This window comes from Leptonychotes weddellii, chromosome 4 (assembly GCF_054177405.1).
Source record: "Leptonychotes weddellii isolate Sample4059 chromosome 4, ASM5417740v2, whole genome shotgun sequence".
NCBI classification, from domain to species: domain Eukaryota; kingdom Metazoa; phylum Chordata; class Mammalia; order Carnivora; family Phocidae; genus Leptonychotes; species Leptonychotes weddellii.
The window spans coordinates 88,054,838-88,074,617 of record NC_138372.1 but is presented as its reverse complement, the minus strand read 5'-3'; positions in this window follow the sequence as shown (position 1 = coordinate 88,074,617).

Sequence of the window (19,780 nt, the reverse complement as noted above, 5' to 3'; positions counted from 1 at the left end):
TGGCTAAAATTAACAAGTCAGGAAACGATAGATGTTGGCGAGGATGCGGAGAAAGGGGAACCCTCCTACACTGTTGGTGGGAATGTAAGCTGGTGCAGCCACTCTGGAAAACAGTATGGAGGTTCCTCAAAAAGTTGAAAATAGAGCTACCCTATGACCCAGCAATTGCACTACTGGGTAGTTACCCCAAAGATACAAATGTAGTGGTCCGAAGGGGTACGTGCACCCCAATGTTTATAGTAGCAATGTCCACAATAGCCAAACTATGGAAAGAGCCAAGATGTCCATCAACAGATGAATGGATAAAGTATATATATATACACAATGTGTATATATACACAATGGAATATTATGCGGCCATCAAAAGGAATGATATCTTGCCATTTGCAATGACGTGGATGGAACTAGAGGGTATTATGCTAAGTGAAATAAGTCAATCAGAGAAAGACAAGTATCATATGATCTCACTGATATGAGGAATTCTTAATCTCAGGAAACAAACTGAAGTTTGCTGGTGTGGTGGGGGGTGGGAGGGATGCGGTAGCTGGGTGATAGACATTGGGGAGGGTATGTGCTATGGTGAGCGCTGTGAATTGTGTAAGACTGATGAATCACAGACCTGTCCCTCTGAAACAAATAATACATTATATGTTAAAAAAAAAAAAAGGAAGATAGTAGGAGGGGAAAAACGAAGGGGGGGAAATTGGAGTGGGGGATGAACCATGAGAGACTATGGACTCTGAGAAACAAACTGAGGGTTTTAAAGGGGAGTGGCGTGGGGACATGGATTAGCCTGGTGATGGGTATCAACGAGGGCACGTATTGAATGGAGCACTGGGTGTTATATGCAAACAATGAATCATGGAACACTACATCAAAAACTAATGATGTGATGTATGGTGAATAACATAATGTAATAAAATAAAATTAAAAAAAAATTACTGCCAAAAAAAAAAAAAGTCCCGTTGAAAACGGAAGGCACTGGGGTGGGAAGTCTGGCCAGGCCCTGCTGTCAATCCAGACCTAGGTGAAGTATATATCAGGGGCATTGCCTAAGCAGGGCAGAGTGTATTTTAGATCAGACTCCATGTTACAAACTGCCACTGTTCTGGGGCGCCTGGGTGGCTCAGTGGGTTAAGCGTCTACCTTCGGCTCAGGTCATGATCCCGGAGTCCCAGGATCGAGCCCCGCATCGGGCTCCCTGCTCAGTGAAGAGCCTCCTTCTCCCCCTGCCCCTCACCCCGCTCATGCTCGCTCTCTCTCTCTCTCAAAAAAACAAAAACAAAAACTGCCTCTGTTCCTCTTCTGTCATCTGTCATTGAACGAATCACTGGGTTTTGCTGGTAATTTCTGCAAATTAGTGGCAACCAGGAATGTCTGGGCTCCGGCTGTAGATGGGTTGCTGGTTGTAGGGATGACTGGGACGGACTCTCCTTCTCGAAGGCCCTTGCACTTGCTGGAGCTCCTGGGGAAGCTGTTCTGTGCCGGACAGGACTTGGTCTCCCAGGCCTGGTCCAGCCTGCCCTTGTCTTTGCGATGCAGCCCCAGGCTCCCCACGTGTGGTCTTGTTAGCTCTGCTTCTTACCAACGGGCACAACAGAGAGTTCATTTTCCCTAAATCTTCCTTGAGATTTTGCTGAAGTCACTATTCCCCCACATTCAGCAGCCCTCTGGTGACCTTACTGGGAGAGGAGCCAGCCTCCAGCAATTCTCTTCTTGAGGAGGGAGGAACATGACCATGGAACAGGTGATAAATCAAGGCCCAGCTCAGTGAGCGCGGTGAGGATGGAAACCCGCTGCTTTGTCCAATTGCGTCAAGAAATAAAAATGTCCAGGGATCTATCTTTGTCTGATTTGGTTGCCATTTCTTTTAGAGGACATTTCCCTGGAGAGGCTTACTCTCCTGTTTGCATTCTTGCTTCTTTCCACTGCCGCAAGAGGGCTGGAGAGGTCTGGCTCTGTCATCTTTCCACCTTCCCCTCCTTCAGTGAATGACGGATTACTTCAGAAGCTAATATGCCGTCTTTTGAAACGTTGTGCCTCATTCAGAACATTTTTGAGAAGCGTGACAAGGAGACATGATTAGGAGGGGGTTTTGTGTAGTTTGGAAAAAACAAAAACAAAAAACAAACCCATCCTTTCAACCACCAACATCCCAGACACTTTAATTGAGCGCATTCTACGTACCAGGTATGGTATTGGGTGCGGGACCACAGTGCGGGAGAGAGCAAGGAGGTGAGCGGAGCTTACTGCGTTTGCAGAATTATAAGTAGTTCTAAATAGCGGCAGCGAAGGCTGCATATGATTTTACATTGTTTCCAAAGATGAGAGAGACAAAAACATTTTTTCCTCATGGAGTTCCCATTCTAATGAAAAGGACAGAGAAGAAAACAACCAATGTGCTATGTGTTCTTTAATGAAAACGTGTGCGTGGTGGCTTAGGAGCTGAGAAGGAAGGACTGAGTTAAATCGGGGTGGGGGGTTTTGGGGGAGGGGTACTGGGGGGAACGAGAGATGGGGAGGAGGGTGGGAAGGGTTCCAGGGCACAGAGGAGGCTTGAACTGAGTGGGGAAGGTGAGTAGATTTTTCTCAAGTCAACAGTGCATGAGGGAGAACTCCAGGCAGTGGGAACAGGACATGCGAATGCTTAGAGGCACGAGAAAATGTACTGCTGGGGGAAGTCTGCAGATGGTTCTGAACAGCCAGCAGGTAGATTGTGGATCCCGAAGGATCTTGTGTATCATGGGAGCATGAAAAGCCAGGGTTCTGGGGACAGCCCAGAGGTCCCACCTGACCCAACAGCTGAGTCCCTTGGGCAAGTGAATTTCTCTGAACCTTCGTTTCATCCTTTAGAAAATGGGGACAATAATGTGCACAATCGCAGGCGTTGTAGGAAGTAAATGGGTGCTGCAGTGTGCTTAACCCCAAAGTGTGTCTTCCCTCCCCCTCGCTTCCCTTCCCTGGTAGGCAGGGGGCCTGCCCTGGTGGTGTGGGGTCCTGGCTGCCCCTGCTAAGGGCCAGGCTCATGGCAGGCATCTCCCCATGGTCAGGCTGGGTCCAGGACTGGGTCTGCAGTGGGGGGTCCAGGGAAATAGAAAAGAGGCTGGCTGACACCTTCTACCTTGGGCTTCCACCAAGACCCGTGGACTTCCAAGCCCTGACATCTCAGTGTCCAAGTACCTGTTTATTCGGGTCATATTCAGGCAACGCCACATTTTGAGGGACATTCTGAACGGCGAGGGAAGCCATATACTGCTCCCCGAGACACACACTCACACCAAAGCCTGCAGATAATTTCAGGGAGTTTGCAGACCCCTCTGAAGCCCATCCCTGGCACCACCACCCCTTCCCCAATTAAGACTACCCCTCTGATAACTTCACATGCGAGCCAAGAACCATCCTCCAGGGAAGGCAGGTGTGTTTCTCTGACAGAGTACCACCTTCCCTAGGTGGCAGATGCCCTTCCAATATCATATTTTCCTGGACTCATTCTCCTGGCCCCCCCTTACTGCCATTCCTTTGCCTCCCGATTAGGTTTCCTGAGTGGCAGGAGCGCACGTTCGGTCATTTGAAGTGCTTTCATTTGTGCATGGCAAGCGATGGGCAGGAATTTGCTGAGCCGGCCGCAGCAGCCCTGTACCCATCGATCCAGGAGAGCTGGGCAGAACTGACCTCCCTTCATGGACTGAAGCGTTGCACTGGCAGGAGTTTTAATTATAACACTGAAGTGTATTCGTCTTAGAAAGCACATCAGGGATAAAATATTAAAAGGGCAAATACTCTTATCCAAGAGAATGAGTTTTTCTCTCAGTGTATTTAATTGGAACAATGATCCTGATGAAATCAGAGTAACAGCCCGAGCTCCTGCCAGGGAAGTTGATGAAAGCAGAGGCATCTTTGTCCTAACAACAAATACCCTTATTCAGCACCGACTATCACCAGTTGTATTCTAGATTCATTGGTTTATTTAACCTCCTGATGACCCTACCATGACCTGTCTTACACATGGAGAGACTGAGGCACAGAGAGATTTGTCCAAGGTCACACAGCCAGTAAGTGGCACCAGTGGAATTAAACCAGGGCCCCCTGATTATAAAGCATATCATCTTTTTCTTTTTAACTATTTAAAAGTTTAATCCTTTTCCTCCAAGGTAAGAATAAATCTAGTCTAAAAGATCAAAATGTCAACCAGGTACATAACAGAAAACCAGCAATCTTCTGCCCAGTGCTTCATCTCCATTTCCCACTCCAGGTGACTCCCACTGGATTACTCAGGGTTCTCCAGAAAGACAGGACAAATAGGATGTGTCTATAGAAAAAGAGATTTATTTCAAGGAATCAGCGCATGTGATTAGGAAGGCTGCTATGTGTAAAATCTGGAGGGTGGGCTGGCAGGCTAGAGACTCAGGGAAGAGCAGATGATGCATTTCAAGTTTGAAGATGCCTACTGGCAGAATTCCTTGCTTGGGGGAGGTCAGTCTTTGTTCTATTATGACCTTCAACTGATGGGATGGGGCCCACCCACATTATGGAGGGCAATCTGCATTACTCAAAGTCCACTGATTTAAAGATTTTTTTTTTTTTAGAGAGAGAGAGAGAGAGAGAGAGAGAGGAGGGGCAGAGGGAGAGGGAGAAAGAATCTCAAGCAGACTCCACACTGAGCATGGAGCCTGATGCTGGGCTTGATCTCAGGACTCTGGAGATCATGACCTGAGCTGTAATCAAGATTTGGATGCTTAACCCACTGAGCGACCCAGGTGCCCCTCAAAGTCCACTGATTTAAACGTTAATCTTATCCAAAACACCCTCATGGAACTCATCTTTGACTAGATATCTGGACACCACGGCTTAGTCAAGTTGACATTTTTTTAAAATTTTTAATTTTTTATTATTTTTTAAAGATTTTATTTATTTATTTGACAGAGAGAGACACAGCGAGAGAGGGAACACAAGCAGGGGGAGTGGGAGAAGGAGAAGCAGGCTTCCCGCTGAGCAGGGAGCCCGATGCGGGGCTCGATCCCAGGACCCTGCGATCATGACCTGAGCCAAAGGCAAACGCTTAATGACTGAGCCACCCAGGTGCCCCAAGTTGACATTTTAAATGAACTATCACACCCACTTTCAATTCTATTAGGTGCTTTATCTGGTACTTACATCCATATGTCTTAAAACATGCTTATTATTTTTTTTATTTCTATTTTCCTGCTTTAAATATTACCTATTGGCTTTTTACTATGGCACCTATAGACTTAGCGCTCTCATGATCTTCCCCACAAGTCCTGTCCCTGCATCATCTTCTCAACACAAATTACCCTTCAAATCAATATTCAGAGTTTACATTACCATGACTATTAGTCGCAGCTGAATCACATGGTGTACTCCAATTACATTTCCTTTCTCTGGAGTTAAAATGGTTCTTTTCTGGAGTTAAAAATCACCTCGTGTTTAGTTGGCTTAGTTTACTGCTCAGTACCTATTGCTGATTAATCTCCACACTCTGTCAGAACTGAGAAATCTCGGGGCACCTGGGTGGCTCATTTGGTTAAGCATTTGACTCTTGATTTCAGCTCAGGTCATGATCTCAGGATCGTGTGTGTGGAGCCTGCTTGAGATTCTCTCCCTCCGTCTCCCTCCCTCTCCCTCTGCCCATCCTCTCCTAAAAAAAAAAGAACAAAAAAAGAACTGAGAAATCTCTCAGTAACCTAACCAATGTTGAGGATTATTCTATCCATTCTTCCCTCCCCTCCTTTTCTTCCTTCCTTCCTACTGAGCCCTGTGTGCTGCTCATCTCTAGATTGTGGTGGGTTTTTTTTTTTAATTTTTATTTTATTTTTAAAGATTTTATTTATTTATTTGACAGAGAGATAGAGAACACAAATAGGCAGAGTGGCAGGCAGAGGGAGAGGGAGAAGCATGCTTTCTGCTGAGCAGAGAACCTGACGTGGGGCTCAATCCCAGGACCCTGGGATCATGACCTGAGCTGAAGGTAGTTGCTTAACCAACTGAGCCACCCAGGTGCCCCTGTTTTTGTTTTTGTTTTTTAAACTAGGTCTGCATAGCTGTGGCCCTGAAAATTCCCAGCATCACATCCTGGGATTTCCCTTTGCCTTCTTTCTGTGTGTTCATCCCCCAGTTCCTGGATCCCATGTTTTCTTATTTCTTGAAATCTTTATTTTGGTGGAGGACATTTTCCAGTAGCTTCCTGAGAAAGGGTACATGGAAGTACATTTTTTGAGACCTTACATGTGTGAAAATGTCTTTCTTCCACTCTCACACTTCATTGATAACTTGGATAGGCATAGAATCTACATTGAAAATAATTTTCTTTCAGAATTTTGAAATTCATGTCCCATTGTCTTCCAGCTCCCAGTGTTGCTATTGAGGGGATTATTGCCATTCAGATTCCTGATCAGCTTCAGAAGTTTGTATGTCATCTCTTCTCTAATTTCATTTCTCTGGAAGCTTTAGAATCTTTTCTTTATCCTTGGTGTACTGAGATTTTATGATCCTGGACATTGGTATGGACTTTGTTTTCATTCATTAGACACCTGAGGGGCCCTTTCAGTCTGGAAGCCTATATTTTTCTGTTTTGTGAAATTTTCTTGTATTATTTCTTTAGCAATTTCTTCCCTTTTATTGCCTTTGCTTTATCTCTCTGGAATGGCTATTATTCAAAATTTTTTTTATTCTGTTCAATTAGCCAACATATAGTACATCATTAGTTTTTGATGTAGTGTTCAGTGATTCATTAGTTGCATATAACACCCAGTGCTCATCACCACATGTGCCCTCCTTAATATCAAATGTTCTTTTTAAAAATATTTTATTTATTTATTTCAGAGAGAGAGAGAGTGAGCACAAGTTGGGGGGACAGGCAGAGGAAGAGGGAGAAGCAGACTCCCCGCTGACCAGAGAGCCCGACGCAGGGCTCGATCCTAGGACACTGAGATCATGACTTGAGCTGAAGGCAGATGCTTAACTGACTGAGCCACCTAGGTGGCTATTATTCACAGGTTGATCCTCTGATGGGTTCTCTCATTTCTCATCTTTCCTTTTCCATTTATTTATTTATTTTTTGATTCTGCTTTCTGGAAGATTTGCTCAATTTTATCTTCTAATCTTCTCAATGAGTTTAAATGTTTTTAAATCATATTTTTAACTTCCAAGAGCTCTTTATTAATTTTCAAATATTGATTTTTTTAGAGTCTCTTATTCCCCCAATTCATGGATGCAACTATCTTACTGTACTTTGAGGATAATATTTACAGATTTTAGAATGTTTTCTTCTGTTCTCTTTATTATCTCTTCTTCCTCCAAGTTTCTTTTTTCTACTGGCTTGTTTTGATCTCTTTCATATTATAGGAATTCTCCATATGTTAGGTAATCCTTGAGTGTTCACTTTTAAGATACTAAGGCATTGTCAGTGTTTTAAGGCTCTAAAATGCTAATACAAAGCTCTGTGTACATACTAGGGTCTTTTTTTCCAGTGGGGATTACTGTGCAGTGGTGATAGATGGGGACCAGGCTGCTTTGTTGGAGGTCTCCCAAAGTCAGTATTGTAGTCATTTTCTCTTGAGCACATCAGTTTTCCTGGAGAGGAAGTCTAACCTGAGAACTATAAGCCTGCTTCTGGCATTCTGGAGCAGAGTAGGAGAAGGAGACAGGGGTCTATAATATGCTGGCTTCCACACAATCCCCATTTTCAGTAGCAAAGTTAATAGTCATCATCCGGTATCCCCAAGTTTGGAGCCTGACTGGCTTTTCAGAGAATAAATTCCCATCTTCCTGCTGGGGTGGGTAAGGAGTAAATTAATTGTCTGGCTGGCAAGGTAGGAGATAGAATGGGTGGGTTTAAGTGCTTCTTTCAGTCTTTTCATCACTTGTCCTTTTCCCAGCCCGGACACCTGGTATCTCCAATTCCTGAGCCTTTCTAGGACTTGTAGCACAGATAAGCTTGCTTCTTCCTGACTTCCTCCCTCCTGCTGGCTTTGTTCCCAGTTACCTCTGGTTCATCTGCTTCTCAGCTTCTGAAATTTTATACACATTTATTATCTCTGAATTTCCTCCCTTATTGTTTTAGTTTTCGTAGGTTACAAAAATACTTTTAAAATATTATCATCTTAGTGGCTTTTTGGTGGGAAACAGAGAAGAAAGCTCATGTACTAGTTGCCATGTTTTAACCAAGTTCTCCAAAGCAGCCACTCTTAACGTCTGGGTTTGGAAGAGGCTGATGGGGAAAATGCCTCTTGTTGTAGAACTTGAGCCCATCTTATCCCCAGGCTAGCCAACACGGCTTTGTTTCACAGTACACATGAAATTTGTTGTATTGCTTATCTTTTAGCAATGTTCTTTGTGGCTCTCTCCCTGGAGAGTTTCAAGAAGCCAGATTTTAAGCACCAGGTAGAGAGAGCCTCCTTCGTGGAATAGGATTCACTTGGCCAAGTTAGATGTAAAGTAAATCCCTTTCCCCATTATTCCTTTGCCAGCTGGCTTTGCTTACCAAATATGTGGGTAAACAGCTGAAGTGACTGGTCTGCTATGAATGGTCAGCAGTCAGGGATCTAGGACTTCTTGGCAGGTCTCAGAACTAGTGGGTTGCTTTAGTCACAGGGGAAATCCAGGTTTTAGCTTGGTCAAGCACAGTTCTATCTATGATAGTGTAAAGGCATCTTGAATGGCTGTCTAAATACTACTCTCTCCTTTCCCCTTGTTTGGCAAGCTTCCCATTTAAAAAAATATTTTTAAAATTTATTTTATGGGGAGGGGGGCTGGAGGAGCAGAGGGAGAGGGACAAGCAGACTCCCATGTGGGGCTTGATCCCAAGACCCTGAGATCATGACCTGAGCCAAAATCAAGAGTTAGACGCTCAACTGACTGAGCCACCCAGGTGCCCCAAGCTTCCCATTTTTTAAGGCTCAGATGAAATGCCAACTATTCTGTAGCACTTTCTCTAGTCCTCATCTCCGTGTTCTCAGGGTACTTTTTATGGAGCTCTGGGATACTCTTGTCTACAGGATTGTATTCACTTGCTTATCAGTTACTCTCTCCTGTTGGACAGTAAGCTTATCGAGGCCAGACACTCTTGCCTTCCCTCTACCCCAGTGCCTGACTCGCATGTGGTGGCACTCAATGCATATTTGTTGATTGACTCAGTGAAAGGTCCTTTATCAGCACAGCTTGTGTGTCCTTTTGCCAGTGATGGTGATGGGTTTCTATGGATCCACCTTCTTGTTCCATATTGTAACCTTTATAGTCAACTTGGAAACACCTCCTCTCTCAATCCCCTGCCAGGAGAAGGGGCTTGGGTGTGAGTCAAGAACAAAATAGAATATCAAGACACAATTAGCCTCTGCACTGGGGGTGCACTTCTGGAGGAAGGAAAGCAGACTGGGGTCCACACTCTTGGGTCTCTTTTTGGATCTTCCTCCTTTGGAATGTGGCCTGCTCCTTGCTGCTGGTGTGATGAGATGGTCCAGGTCCCTCAGTCCTTGTTATGGTCCTTTCTATGATCAGAAGTGATGGACTGTGACCTGTAAACATCCTATGCCCAAATGTATCTACTCCAGCCTTATGTATCTACGCTAGTCAGATCATTCCTTTATTTCAAGGCATTAGATACGAGAAAAGAAGTGATTTCCCTACTCTAGCATTTGGGTTTACCTCTAGTGAGGTATGCCCTTGTATAGGGTCATAATGGATTCTTTGAGGTTATGTTGGAAAGGCTGTATTTTCACAGGGATCCTGCAAAATGTGTTTCAAGGGGTCCTGCTCTTATTGCAAAGGAGAATTTCTGGTAAAGATGAACAAAGACTGTCTTCAAAGAAATAGGATCAACGTCCTTTACTTGGAACATTTAAAAAACCAATCTAAATGTCCCTCAGCTGGTGGATGGATAAACAAAATGTAATATATCCATATAATGGGACACTACTTAGCAATAAGAAGGAATAACCACTGTCACATGCAACAACATGGATGAATCTCTGAAATTTCTACAAAGGGCCAACCGACGGAGACAGTGAGCAGAGGAGTGGTTGCCTGGGGCTGGGTGAGAGTGGGCGCTGCCTGCACTCATAGCGTTTCCATCTGGAGTAACAGAAATGCTCTAAAACTGGTTTGCAGTGATGGTTGGACAACTATCTAAAGTAACTGGAAATCATGAAACTACACACACCCATAATGGGGAATTGTACGGTATCTAAAAGATACCTCAATGAAGCTGCTAAGTGTAAAAAAAAAAAAAGAAGAAGAAGAAGCCAGATCAAAGAATAATTACAGAAAAACTCTTTTTCCAACTTAGGAAATGGATGGAAAAGAATAAGGGGGTTCCACAGCTCTCTGTTGATCTAGATTTTAGGTATGCATCAGGCTTAAGATCTTTCTCCTCTTCATTTAACTGCTCTGTCTTCTTGCCCTTGGAGAGGAGGAAGCGGTACAGAATCCTCCTTGTGCTAAAGACAGGGGAAGCAGAACAGTGATGCGAGAGGAACAAGGTTTGGCCCTGAGCTGACTCCCCCACACATAACCTCTTCATCTCCTCTTTTAGCTGTTACTTTAGTCATCCAAGCACAGAGCATGAAGACCTAAATTATCAGTGTGAGCAAGTCAACCTACACACTTCAGCTCCAGTGTCTTAAAGACCTTGTGCTTCCTTGTGAGACGGTCTTGAAGGGGCAGCTGTGAAGGAGGACACGAAGTGGAGGCCGGCCGGCCTGAGGTGAGCGCTCTGCTGAATGGTCACTGCTGTGGGTGGCTGGGCGGCAGGGTCAAGGACCCAAGTCCATGCAACCCAGACCACCAAGAAAGAGTCAGACCCACCGGGAGGGAGAGGGGAATGGTGATAAAGAAAGAGTAGAATAGCAAATATCCTCATGGTAATAGCCCTCATGTGTCCATACTTTTTTTTTTTTAAGATTTTATTTATTTATTTGACAGAGAGAGACACAGTGAGAGAGGGAACACAAGCATGGGGGAATGGGGGAGGGAGAAGCAGGCCCTCCCACAGAGCAGGGAGCCCAATGTGGGGCTCGATCCCAGGACCCCGGGACCATGACCTGAGCCAAAGGCAGACGCTTAACGACTGAGCCACCCAGGCGCCCCTTGTGTCCATACTTTTTGACCCTCTGCAGAATTCTTTCACATTATCTTACTTCACCCTCACAAGCTCCAGGCAAGATTGCGACTAATATCCCTGGGGAAACTGAGGGAGAGAGCTAAGATAATCACTGACAGAGCTGGGGACTCAAGGTCAGTCTTTTTGACTTAAATTATATGTGCTCTACTATATATGTATACTAAATTCTATATAAGTGTGTATATTTGTAGTATGTATACTATATAGGTATACACATGTATGTGTACGTGGGTGTGTGTATGTACACATGAATCTACATAGCTCTATGTTTAGATACATATCTCTATAGCTACGTATATACTACCAAGTACCAGTAGTGCCTTAGGTCTTGTTTTAAGCTCTTTACGTTGAGTCCTCACCACAACTCCCTGAAGCCAGTACTTTTTAACAGATGAGGAAACTGAGGCACAGAGCGACTCCCTTGTCTTGGTCACACAGTGCGCAAGGGGCAGAGCTGGGATTTGAACCTACTCCCTCTAGAGAGCTTTTCATGACACCACGCTGCCTGCCTGCCGGCCGGCCATGCCACACACTCTCGATTTGCTTTCAGGGCACAGGAGGCTGGCGTCCGTGGCGTCCTGGCGTCCGGGGCTCCAGCCTGTCAGGTCTGCACTACTGCACCTGTGTGGAATTCCCTTCGGGCTACCCTGGCGCCTCCACACCGTGTCCATGAAAGCTGAGCTGTTTTTCTCACTCCCGGGCTTGGCTTCTGTTTCTACCGAGCCCAGCCTCCTGGTACAGTCCCAGGAGGACCTGGAAAAGCATGCGGATTTTATGGGCCTATGGATTTTTGAAGAGATATGAGTGTTGATTTATTATCTTCTCTGCACGTTGAAAGTGGTCTTCTAAAAATTTTATGGATATACGTACACGGAACTCTTCCAACTGGAGAATGTACTGTAACACAAAGAAATTTGCTGCCAATATTTTGTTCATTTCAAAGTGACATTGAATCAGGTCTGAGTAAATATTTATGATTTCTCCTGAAATGTGACAGACTCATGACATGGTAATTAATTTTACTGTAGGCTGAATTTGGAATGACTTTGGTAATGTATGAGTAGGTGTGTAAAATGTTTATAGGGCTTTCGAAAATAAGCCCCAGGCTTAAATGAAACCTTAATCAGACTACTGAGGAAGAATGGAATTGCAATTCTAATGTTGCTGATAGAATTTCTGTGGGAAGCAAGAAATTTCAGAGATTGATAGTCACTGTGGAGAATCAGCACACATCATATATTTTATGTACTGTTAGACTATTTGGAAACTTCAAATACACTTACTTTTCAAGAAATGCATGCCTTGAGCAATGGTTAAAAAAGAAAGCTAAATTTAGAAAATTGGCTTTGGCTTGGGGCACAAGCTGCAGGAACACATTTTGTAACTCCAGGAGAGGCTAAGGGGTAGTCTCATGTATGGCCTCCATTTTTGGGTGCTACTTTCTCTCTCCCCCACATTTAATTCATCAGCAAATCCTGCATATTCTACCTTAAAAATATATCCAGAATGTGGCTACTTCTCACCTGCTCCTCCATTAGCACACGGTCCACGCCCCATCATTTCTCACCTGGGTGACTGTGACACGCCCCACCTCGTCTGCCTGCTCCCCGCCCCCCCGCCCCCCCCAGTCTGTTACTGACATGGCAGCCAGCACCATACGGGTGAGGACGTAAGTGAGTTCGTGCCTTCACTGGCTTCTCACCTCGCTCAGACTGGAAGCCAGATAAATTCAGAGGCTACAGCCCCCACCCCGCCCAGCTCTGATGGTGGCTCCGCCCTACTCCCCCCCCCCCCCAACCTCTGTTCTCCCAGCTCGGGTAGCCTCCTGCCTCAGGTCTCTGCGCGTTTTATTCCCTGCCACCAGCAAGCTCTTCCTCCAGGATGCTCCTGGCTGAATCCTCTCCTGCAAGTCTTTATGCACATGTCACCTTCTCAACGACACCTCACCTGACCACTCTTTTATTTTACTGATCTAAAAAATTTTAATTCCAGTAGAGTTAACATTCAGTGTTATATGAATTTCGGGTGTGCAATATAATGATTCAACTATTCTATACATTATTCAGTGCTCATCGTGATAAGTGTGCTCTTAATCCCTATCACCTATTTCACCCCATCCCCTTACTGCCTCCCCACTGGTGACCATAAGTTTGTTCTCTATAGTTAAGAGTCTGTTTTTTTCTTTTTTGGTCTCTTTTTTCTTTGTTTGTTTTGTTTCTTAAATTCCACATATGAGTGAAATCATATGGTATTTGTCTTTCTTTGTCTGACTGCTTTCACTTAGCATTATATACTCTAGGTCCATCCATGTCATTCCAAATGGCAAGATTTCATTCTTTTTGATGGCTGAGTAATATTCCATCACATCTTCTTTATACATTCATCTACTGATAAGACGCTTGGGTGGCCTCCCTATCTTGGTTAATGTAAATAATGCTGCAATAAACATAGGGGTGCATGTATTCCTTTGAATTAGTGTTCTTGTCTTTTTGGGGGTAAATTCTCAGTAGTGTGTTGCTGAATCATAATGTAGTTCTATTTTTAAAAGATTTATTTATTTATTTTAGAGAGAGAGAGAGAGAGAGGAAGAGTGTGGGGAGGGGCAAAGGTAGATGGACAGAGAAACTTTAGCAGGCTCCTTGCTGAGCTTGGAGCCCAACTCAGGGCTCAATCTCATGACCCCAATATCATAACCTGAGCTGAAACCAGGAGTTGGAAGCTTAACTGACTGCACCACCCAGAGACCCCAAAGTAGTTCTATTTTTAATTTTTTGAGGAACATCCATACTGTTTCCCAGAGTGGCTACACCAGTTTGCATTCCCACAGTGTACGAGGGTTCTTTTTTCTCCACATCCCCGTCAACACCTCTGGTTTCTTGTGTTTTTTAATTTTAGCCAACCTGACAGGTGTGAGGTGGTATCTCACTGTGGTTTTGATTTGTGTTTCCCTGATGATGAGTGATGTTGAACATCTTTTCATGTGTCTGTTGGCCATTTGGAAGTCTTCTTTGGGGAAATGTCTATTCATGTCGAGTGCCCATTTTTAAGTTGGATTATTTATTTTTTTGGTTGTGTAAGTTCTTTATATATTTTGGATACTAACCTTTCATTGGACATGCCATTTGCAAATATCTTCTCCCATTCAGTAGGTTGTTTTTTAGCTTTGTTGATTATGTCCTTTGCTGTCCAGAAGCTTTTTATTTTGATGTAGTCCCAATAGTTTATTTTTCCTTTTGTTTCCCTTGCCTCAGGAGACATATCTAGAAAAAAGTTCCTATAGCTGATGTCAGAGAAATTACTGCCTGTGTTCTCTTCTAGAATTTGTATGGTTTCAGGCCTCACATTTAGATCTTTCATCCATTTTGAGTTTATTTTTGTGTATGGTGTGAGAAAATGGTGGTTTCATTCTTTTGCATATTGCTGTCCAGTTTTTCCAACACTATTTGTTAGAGAGATTGTCTTTTTCCCATTGCATATTCTTGCCTTTGTCGAAGATTAATTGACCATATAATCATGGGTTTATTTCAGGCTCTCTATTCTATTGATCTAGGTGTCTGTTTTTGTGCCAGTGCAGCTTTGTAGTATATCTTCGAATCTGGGATCGTGATACCTTCAGCTTTGTTCTTCTTTTTCAAGATCGCTTTGGCTATTCATGGTCTTTTGTGGTTCCAATTTGTGGTGCAAATTTTAAGGTTATTTGTTCTAGTTCTGTGAAAAACGCTGCTGGTATTTTGATAGTGACTGCATTAAATCTGTGGATTACATTTTAACAATATTTGTTTTTTGAGGTGCCTGGCAGGCTTAGTTGGTAGAGCATGGGACTCTTGATCTCAGGGTTGTGGATTCGAGGCCCATGTTGGGTGTATAGATTACATAAAAAAAATAAACTTTAAAACAACGACAACAACAATAGCAACAACAACAAAACCTAGTATTTGTTCTTTTAAATCCTGAGCATGGAATATCTTTCCATTTTCTTGTGTCGTTTTCGATTTCTTTCATCAATGTTCTATAGTTTTCAGAGTACAGCCGACCACCCTTTTAATATGTGTAACCCATCCCCCCACCCACAAACTCCCTGTTCCCCTTGTTGCTTTACTTTTTTTTTTCTCGGTACTTATCACTGTCTGACACTATATATTTTACTTATTTATTTTATTTAGAACGTCAGCTCCATGAGGTCAGGAGTTTGTTTTGTTCACTGATGAATACCTGGCACCTATAATAATGCCAGGGGGACAGCCAGAATAAGAAAAAACACATTATTTATCGGATGGATGGATGGATGGACGGATGGATGGTTGGATGGAAAGAGATTTGTATCTCTATTGCATGGGGGATAGAAGTTCTGAGAGAAGAGTGCTTAGTGGATGCTCCAAGAGGGACTGTTAAAGGGGTGTGGAGCCCTCCAGAAAGAATATCAGTGAGTAAGGGCCACTGGTTAGACTATTTCTACAGAATAATAGCAGATGTAGCAGCACCAAATGAGCTAAGAAGGATGCTGTAAAGTTGATGCCAGATTGGGGGTGCAAGGGTAAAAGGAATAAAATTATACAGCTTACACCCTACCTGGGTAATATACATTCTAATCGAAAATGGCTTTTTAAGGACAGAGTCAAAGCCCTGGGCCCAGGGCCTTCCTCACCCCACGGGGTGGCAATGGGACCCATGTATGCTCGGGATTCTTGATATTTCTCAGGAGATTAGTTTCTATGATAGAAACTGGGAGTTTAAAGCCATAAATGAATATTTTGTCTTGCAGTTTACAAAGTACTGTTGAAAATTATCATAATAAGATTGCTCACTGGTCAAGCAACTACCTTATGCAATAGTATGTATATTTATTGAACAATTAGCCTGTGCTAAGTGCTTTCCTAACAGTATCTTCTTTGGTCCTCACAGGCTATTATTATTATTATCCCCAAGAGTGTATTCATTTAACAACACTTACTGAGCACCTACTATGCCAGTTACCATGTTAGGCATCAGGTTATTAGACTGTATTGGCACTGCCTCAGGGCGCTTACATTGTAGTGAAGGAGACAAATACAGACATTAACAGTTGCTGCCCCTGGTGATATGTGTTGTGCAGGACAAGGCCCAACTACATCACAAGACCTGAGGGAAAAAGAAACGGTAGCTTAAAAAACCCCATTACCCCTTCCTCCGTGAAATGTGGCTCTTCGTTAATTTCCTCTTTCACCCAAAGAATGGACTTTTCCGGGGAAGTCATTTCATCTACAACCACTCTTTCTATTCACAATGACCAGGAATTAGGTTAGAGGGTGTCGTGGGGCAGGTTAAAGGGAGGGGTGATGGAAAGTTTTGCGCATCACCTCCTCTTTCCCTTCTAGAGGTTTTCCAAAGGAGGCTTTGTTGCTGTGATGTGACGTCTGAGGTCTATTTGTAGGTGACCTGACTCAGAGTGGGATCAAAACCCTGCTTATCTATCCACAGACGTGGCCCCCAAGAGCACCTGAGTCTATGAGGTCCTGGCCCCTGAAGTGGAGAGAGGGAAGTTCAGGGACTGCAAAATGATATATTGGGGATACAGGAAGAAAATATTGAAATGTCTGCTAATATCTTCTCTAAAAATAGGAAAGAAATCAAGCTTCACTTAAATTTACCATACAGATGGATCCATTCATGCTTGTTTGGTCTGTATGTCTGTGGGTCCCATGGCACAATCAGACCTTAAGGGGTGTCCTGAGGCACAGAGAGTCTCACACACACACACACACACACACACACACACCCCACAGGTTGGCCATTGTACCTTCCTTCACTCACCTGCTTTCAGAGTATTACAGCTCATTTGTACTACTTGAGAGGATGTACAGGCTGTATTAGTTCATTTTCTTTTTTTTTCTTTAAAGATTTTATTTATTTATTTGACAGAGAGAGACATAGCGAGAGAGGGAACACAAGCAGGGGGAGTGGGAGAGGAAGAAGCAGGCCTCCCATGGAGCAGGGAGCCCGACGTGGGGCTCCATCCCAGGACCCTGGGATCATGACCTGAGCTGAAGGCAGACGCTTAACGACTAAGCCACCCAGGCGCCTCTGTATTAGTTCATTTTCACTAAATGAATTATCACAAAATGGAGGAGTGGCTTAAGAAGAACCCTGCAAAGAAAGAAACATTGTGTTGAATAACGCAAATGCAAGTAAACAAGAAAATGGCACCATCCTTTATCCAATGCATGCTCATTGTCAAACATACTGTGAGGATAGAAACCGTGACCATCTCATCAGATCAGAAAGACGTTGGCAAAAGCGAATTTAGAAATTATCAAGGGGACGGTGTCTTTATCTCCATGGGCATTATGATAAACCTCACCCTATGTGTATATTAAGCCTTGAGATATTAGCTGATGATAGAGGTACGTGTATCTATAATTCATAGATAAATAAATATACTTATCTTGGGTACATGTCCAAAAATTATTCCTGCTAGGGTTGTGTGATTGAAAAAAATTGAAGGCCACTGGATCAGAGAACTAGACCTGATTTAATAAGTCCTGGCCCTTTGAGATAACATTGTCCACCATTTGGGCAGAACCAGATGGCTACTCTGTGCAGACCTGAGATCAAAGACTTGTTGTTTATTCATTTAAAAGCTGCATTTCTTAAATAACGCCATCTGCAAGCTGGTGTTCCCTGAAGAACCTTCCTGTGTGCTGTGGGCCTTTGGAGAAAAAAAATTCCATAGTTTACAACAGATAACCATTTTATACTGCACAGTAATAAGAAATACTGACGTGTAGTCTTATATAATTTTTTCTTCATCTCATGAAATTTAATTTATATTTTTAAAGTCTCCTGTCTCCTCTATGTATTATTTTTGTTTGTGTCTTTTCTTAGTCTGACAATGATTTTTCTTTTTGGGGAAGGTAATTTGCATAACTGCTTCACATGTAAAACAGTGTTGCTTGGTGACTCATGGTCACAGAAAGTTCCTTTAGAGCATGTGAATAAATCTCTGCCTCAGCCAATTTTTTTTTCTGTGACCTTTTTTGACACCCTAAGCTCCAGGGTTCCCACTGGCCTGGCCCTGTTCTCGCTCTAAGGCCAAGCCAAGAGGCCAGGCGCCTCCTCACAGGATTGGGGCTTTCCCAGAGGTCTCCAGGCTCTACAGGGTGAGAACCCAGAGCAGAAACCTGGGTACGTGGCCAAAGGTCACCCTTTGAGCCGTCCCTGGATCTTGTGAAGCTGGTGCGCTCAGTTCTCAGAGCTGGGGGGGAACACTGCTCTGTGGGCTGGTCCGTGTCCGTGCTTTCGGCTGTGGAATTCTGGCCTATGGGCTCCTGACCAGGGCTCAGCTCTTTGCTACCAGTCTGCTCAAGATGCTTCTTTCCATGGGAGGCGGGTTGTTCGGTGGCGAGTCACTCAGATCAGGCTCTGCTGTCTGGGTGTGTTACTTGACCTCATTGTGTGTCAGTTTTCTTACCTGTTAAATGGGGGTAAGGATGCCTACTTCATGGATGTGTGAAGATGAAATGAGAATCTATATAATGCCCTCAACCCAATATGTAGTAAGTTCTCAAAAACCGTAAGTCACTGTTACTATTATTGTGTATTGTACAGCCGGGCTCAGTTCCCAGCTGAATAATTGGGCAACTTCGTGTCTGAAGTAAAACTGGACTTTGATCATACCTGTTAGAGGGATGAGTGTCCTCTACCCCCCAAAATAACAGGATCTCATATTATTTCTCCCACCTAAAACAACCTAAATGTAGTTTGCAGAAACAGGCTTGGGCAGAAGGTAGCCTTGGATGCAAACATCAGCTCTGCCCCTTACATGGTCTTGGGCATGTCACTTAGCCTCTGTGGGCCTCATCTGTACAATGGGCTTTTCACACAGTAATATTGAGTTGTGAGAATATGATGTAAGCTTAGCTTTCAGATGAGTGGCACTTAGTGAGATCTCAATATATTGTCCCCCCCTCTTTCTAAATAACCACTGAATAAATCAAGTAATAAATATTTAGGCTATGAGAAACTAGGATAACTTTACTTTTCAGGGTCTTCAGGCACATCGTGATATAGTAAGAAATATATATTTGATTTTTGTCTCTGGTAAAGTGTTTCCCTGAGTTCTGCAAGCCACTGTAACAAATTATTGGACCTGAGGAGGGAGCCATGGGGACCCTTGATTTGTAGTCAAGTTGGACAGAAGTGTGGGTGACCTAGGTGACCCACTACTTATGACTGGTGTCTGGCGTGGGGTCAGTCTTGTGGTATCCTTAACCTGTGGGTTTGCACTAACTCTGGGTGGTTAGTGTCAGAATGATATTAAATTGCAGGACATCCAGTTAGTGTTTGTAGAGAACTGAAGGATTGCTTGGTGTAGAAAACCCTCAGTAGTGTGGTGAGAAGAGAAAGAGTTCTCATTTACCTGTGTGGGAAGGCCCAGTCCAATGGAGACATCCATAGGCATCAAAAGAAGAATCAACAGCTTTCGCATCCCTACTACGTGCCATGCACTGGTTAGGCATTTTGTAATCTCATGCATTCTTTAAAACTGTGTGAACTCTGTATGATAGTGCAACTTTATGAATGAGAACACTGAAGTTCAGAGTTGAAGACATTGTCCCAAGTCAACTTGATTGTGAAGTCCATGCTCTTTCTGCCTCTGGCTACCCTACA